Source organism: Ambystoma mexicanum, chromosome 11 (genome assembly GCF_040938575.1).
Source record: "Ambystoma mexicanum isolate Mex_15411 chromosome 11, UKY_AmexF1_1, whole genome shotgun sequence".
Taxonomy (NCBI): domain Eukaryota; kingdom Metazoa; phylum Chordata; class Amphibia; order Caudata; family Ambystomatidae; genus Ambystoma; species Ambystoma mexicanum.
In genome coordinates, this window is record NC_090934.1 from 672,780,627 (window position 1) to 672,787,105 (window position 6,479).

The following is a 6,479-nucleotide window of genomic DNA, read 5'->3' on the forward strand; positions in this document are numbered from 1 at the left end:
GGAGGGAGCTCGAGAATTCTGAGAGAAAACTCAAAGATCTCGAACAGGAGCACTCCAGAATGTCCAACCCCACTCTACTCGTGCAAATCCGCTCCGAACTTGAGAGGTTTGAGGCCCTTGCTGTAAGAGAAACCCAATACTTTGCTCGCCCAGCGGGGGCTAGGAAATATGGAAAGGGTGAGGGGAAGACACTGGCAAGAGTGGTTTGATATGAACACTCCAGTGATCACGTGGATTGCATTCTTGACCTGCATGGGAATAACAAATAGTCAGATGTCGAGGTGGTTGAAGTGTACATTTTACCATACCCTACATACCGCTCAAAGACCTAGCAATACCCAAGCCATTCAGACCTTTCTTCTGAATACCCCACTACCCACTCCTAATGCTCAGGTCAGACGGGACCTCAAACTACCGATCTCCCTCGAGGAGATTGTTGTGGTCATCTCGGCCCTCCCTAAGGGCAAGGCCTGAGGCCCGGACGGCCTTACTGCCAAATTCCATCAAGAGTACCCCACGGCCCTTGCCCCCATTCTCCTTTTGGTCTTGGAAGAATCCCTACAACTCCAGATTCTTCCAGAGTCCCTGATAGAATGTCTAATCACTGTAATGTTGAAACCTGACAAGCCCAGCAATGACTGCGGATCATACAGTGCCCTGTCCCTCAGTCACTGCGATACTAAAATGTATGCAAAAGTGCTAACCAAATGCCTTTTCCCATTAATGCCACAACTGGACCACTCCGACGAAGCGGGCTTCAACCCCAGAAGGTCCACTGCTTTAAACATCAGGAGGCTAATCAATATAATGGCCAGAATTGACCCCCCTGCACAACACAAGCAGTAGAAATAACGATAGTCGCCCAAAGGGCATTCAACATGGTGGCCTGGGATTACCTATTTGTAACGCTGGAAATGATGGGATATGGCCTCAATATGATAAACTATATTAAACTCCTATACACACAACCAATGGCCAGGGTCCTTGTTAATGCTTACATGTCCAACCCATTCGAACTGGAAAGGGGAACTGGACATGGCTGCCACTTCTCTCCCATTCTGTTGGCTCTAGCCATCGATCCCATGGTGGAACATATTAGGATACATCACGGTCACCGCAGGATTCGGCTTTGCGATTCCCCCCAAGATAGTCTCCCTCTATGCTGTTGACATGATATTGTATATCCGAAATCCTATAGCTAACTTGCCCCCAATCCTGGAAGATATCATACACATACAGCGTCTCTCGAGATTCACGATTAACTTCTCAAAATCTGAAATATACCCCCTTACTGATGCCATGGCTGATTGCTGCAGCATCTCCTTGTTGCGATGGTCACCAGACTACATCAACTATTTGGGGTTGGTAATCTTCCACTCATACTCTTCCGTGTTACAACGCAACTACACTGCACTCATCACATTGCGGAATCCAAGATATACAAATGGAAAGCCCTTCCCCTCTCACCAGCCGCTAAACTCTCACTGACCAAGATGATAATACTCTCCAAGCTGCTATACACCTTCACCAGCGTCCCAGTTTGGCCCGGGTAAGCAATTTTTCACCAAGATACACAGTTTATTTGCACAGTTTCTGTGGCATTCGGGGCGGTCTGCAGGAATTGGGTGGAAATTACATACCCATATGACAAGGGTGGATTTACTGCCCCTAATCTAGAACTCTACCGGATAGCTGCTCAAGCTCAATTTGCCACGTTCTGGTATCAGGGACGTCATTTCACCGAAATGCCAGGGTTAGCGGAAGTGACATCACATGCCCCTTGGCCTCTGATGACATCACAGGAAGTGATGTCATTTGACCCCACCCCAAGGTGATATTGCGGGAAGCGATGGAACATGACCTTTCACCCTTTGACAAAACAGGAAGTGACATCAGATAGCATTGTTCCTAAGTATACTACGAAAAATATGGTTATGAAATCACTATAATATGATACACATTTCATACAAGAATGGTTTGCCATATGTATCATTAAGATCAGTGTGTATAGGCCCATATTCCCAAATTACTGTGAATGCAAGCAGACGTCCATTGCCAAATGATAATGATGTGTTATTATATAGCGCTTGCGCATTATATAGAAAAAATATACATACGATATCACCCAACCTGTGTTGGTACTCATTTATCGACCTCAGAAGGATGAAAGGCTGAGTTGAGGTGTTTAAGAACAGACTAAATCAGTGACTTATGCCCTGAAGTGTGCATGAAATAAACCTTTAATGAGTCTAGCAATTATTTATATAATTGCAGAAAGACACATTATTTAGTATTCCTATTCTTTCTTATTTAGGGTCACTTCTGAAAGTGTTATACTTGTGGAACGCCTGTTCATTTTTTAAGAGGCCTGAACAAGAAAGCCAGCCACTCCAGAAGCAAAGAGCCACATTTATTTATTTTATTTATTTATTTGTATAGCGCCGACCGCTCGCAAGCATCGGGGCGCATATGTAGAGACAAAGACAGATGAAAAATGACGAAGCAAGCAACAGGATGTGACAATTGCAGAGGGATTGGGGACAAGCGGTGGTCAGGAATATTACCAGTGCTTATTTAAAGAGCATAGTTTTAAGTTTTTTGCGAAAGGAGTAGAGGTTTGTTTCAGGGCAGTAGTTTGTTCCAGCTAGCTGCTGCGCGATTTGGGAAGTCTCTCCCCAGTCCGAGTTCTTTTTTATGTTTCAGTGTTGCTATCAAGCCCTTAGCTTCTGATCTTAATGTCCTGGTGGGATTGTATGGTGTGAGGTTAGCCTTTAGATATGCGGGTGCTTTGCCATATAGACACTTATGTGTTAGGCATGAGGACTTGAATTGTACGCGGTCCACCATTTTCAACCAGTGGCAGTCACGTCTGGCTTCACCAATATGATCTTTCCTTGATTTTTGTTGAATTACCCTGATCGCATTATTTTGGATCAGTTGGAAATTGTGCATGTTTTGCTTGCTAGCACCTGCAAGGAGTGCCTTTCCATAATCTAGACGCGATAAAATGGTGGCTCTATCATTAATGGCTCAATTCTCTTCACTAGGTAGGGGTCTGATTGCTTTAAGAAGTCTAATGTAGTAATTACAATTTTGACTAACATACATGGCTTGAGCATCTGCATTAAGAGATGCTTCCAGGGTAATACCGAGTGTTTTGACCTTACCCACTACTTCGATATGGGATTTGTTGATTTGAAATGTCTGATAGTTGGCGGAGAGTTTGGCACGCACCTGAGTCGATCCGAAGGCCATTAGCTTAGTTTCATTGCTGTTAAGACACATCCAATTGTTGTTCATCCACTGTTCAATGTTCTTGTAGAGGATGTTCAATGTCATACTATCTTTTGCGTAGTCCCCGCTCAGTTCCAGGGCCAGCTGGGTGTCATCAGCATAGTTGGTAAAAAACACTCGGAGTTGTTCTAATATCTCACACAGGAAGCATATGTATAAGTTAAAGAGCAGGGGTGACAAGCTAGCTCCTTGTGGAACCCCACATAAGAGATTGTGTTCGGAGGAGAATTTGTCTCCCCAGTGGACTCGAGAGATTCTATTTTCGAGGAAGGAGGATAGCCAGCTTATTGCTTCCTTGGAGCAATTTGCAATTTTGGCGAGTGCTTGTTGTAGTAGCTGGTAATCTAACAAGTCGAAGGCAGCACTTAGATCTAGAAGCACTGTTAGGCCAGTTTTGCCCTTGTTCATGATTTCCAACATTTTCGTTTGTAAGTCTAGCATTGCTGTCTCTGTACTATGTACAGCTCTAAACCCATATTGTTGTGTATGTAGAATCTCATGTTTTTCTACGTATTCCTGGAGTTGTGCCGTTGCTATCTTATCCATGACTTTAAATGTGACGTTGCAATTCGTGATTGGCCTCAGGTTGTTAGGGTCACGTTGGTCTAAATTGTTTTTTTTTACAAGCGGAGTAACGGTGACTTTTTTTTATGTTTTCCGGAACCATTTTATCACGGAAAGATGAGTTTACAATTTTAGTGAATAGTGGGGCAAAGATGTCCGGGTGTTCGAGAATTATCTCGGGGGAGAGCTTGTTTTCTGCACAAGACGATGGTTTCATGGATGCTAAAGTTTTCACATGGCACTGGACACAGCCCAGGAGCTTGCATTACATTTTTTTTTTTTTAAATACTTTTTTTTTCTTTTGAGGGGTAGTAGGGGAGAACACAGGTGTCACAGTTGTGACCCATGGTGACCCCTAAATGACATCCCTGTCTGGTACCCTGTGTCAACCCCTCCCCCACATATTAAATTGGTAGCACTGGCCGCAACCGACTCTGACCTAATGTCTCTGATTCTTAATCAGCAATATAGCGACAATTGTTTCTATGATCCGGTCGCATCCACACTAAGATCATGGCACTTACTGTTGGCCCACGTGGGTACAGAGAAACTTTACTATCGCTGGCTCCCCCTGTGGAAGTTCCCTGACATAAAACCCACATGGGATAAGATGATCCAATCAGCCTCAGTTACAAAGCCCTGGCAGACCTCTTCCCAGAGCGCCTATTCATCACACCTGCCACCTGGAAACTGGACCATGGGAACTCAGGGTTGAAACTCCTTCAATATTATAGGTTGCGGGCTGTTGTATCTGCTAGATCGCCCTCTTACCCGGTGGAACCCCCTGAAACTCCCTCGCTAGCCTATATTGCAAACTCGGGGGATTGTAAGCATATTCTTTCCACATTATACAAAATGCTAATAGACATTATCCCCCCCCATACAACCTGAGCACGTCAGGCTTCATCCCCTGAACTAGATATCAAGATTTTGGATGAACAATGGACTTGCATGTGTATTCACGCCCAGAAAGTCTCACTGAATTTTTGATTTAAATGTATGCAGTTCAAACGCGTGAGCAGATTATATTAGACCACTTCCAGAATGGCTAAGATGGCTCATACACAACCCTAGTCCTGCCCAAGATGCCAGCACTCTCCCGCAGACCGCCTACATATATTTTGGTCGTGCTCGGGATTGGTGGAATATTGGAGCCCGATCTTGAGCACAATCTCACAGGTACTATCCAGCCCTCTTGATCGAGAACCCTTAGGCACTCCGTTTGGCATTTGGCCAACCATCACTAGCAAAATACACTGCGCATTTGTATATATGGCGTGCATGATTGCAAAGAGATCTATTCTACTGAAGTGGAAGGACAGAAACCCACCCCCCACCCCAGCTCAAAAGAATGGCTGGCAACGCTGACTTGGGCCCAAGAATGTGAAGATCTGTATGTTTCCTCTCTTCCCCTCCAATACAGACCCCGAGATGCCTGGGCAGCTTCCTGCTCTTATCTTTGTGACCCTGACCTGCCTAAACCTACCTGATATGTCTTAATGTTTTATAATGTTTGATCAAGCGTTGCATGTGTGCTCCCTGTGCTGACTTGTATATGCAGACAGCTAAACCTATTGTGCCAGTCCTTGCAATGCAGAATGTCCCCCTACTGTCTTGTACCTGTTGCCAGTAATAAATAAAGGTTTAAAAAATAAAAAATAAATTCCAATGTGAACAACCTATTATGGTTACTGCGCTCATGAATTAATGTGCTAAATTAGAGAAAAAAATGAAAAATAAATTCTGCTCTCAAAGCTCTGTGTCCTTAATCTCTTCACCGACACCTCCACCTCTTATCGGATGACTAGTTATATTTTGAAACCTCTGTATTAGAAGAAAAATCTTCAAATTAAATTTGGATGAGACTATCATCAGCACTTGGTACCAGAAGGACAGCGGAAACGCCGTTTGATGTCCAATCTGACGCTTTGCCAATCAGCTATCCGAGGCACTTTATATTGCTACGCCTTACCTTTGGAAATGGTTCTTTGTCTCCCTGTGATTTCTTCTCCTTGAACTTGTCTGGGATAGCTTTCTCTCCACCTTGGTTATTCCCCACTGGATTCATCCTCCCCAGTACGGGCCTTTTCAAAATGTGCTCTGCTCAGGATAGGCATCAAACCATCATTTTATTATTTGTTTCCAGACAGTCACCAAAATCCATTCCCCAAGAGCCAGCCTTTGAATTTCAAGATACAGCAGTCAGATGGCCCAAAACCCTTCTCCCTCTCCACCTCAAACTCATCTCTCCTCTCTATCCATTACCTTTTTTCTCTACCCTCTATCCGCCCCATCTGTGCATTAATCTTTGCCTTAGTCCAACCTTAGTCCAACCCCTTCTATATGATGTCACTTAATTCCACATCACATGGAAATATTTGGTAGCTTTCCATGTTTTCATCAGTCTATGCTGACATTTGAAAGGAATTTCAATTGACAACACCCTCTCACTGTCTGTGGAATTCTTCAATACATTTCCCCTTGTTTCCCTTCAGTTCTAAATATTCGAACAATTAAGATCTCTCTTGGAACTGAAACAGTTTGTACTTCTCAAGGTTTACCTCGAGCAGACCATAAACCCCCAATCCAATAAGCCACATCATTGTTTCATTTGAAGGGCT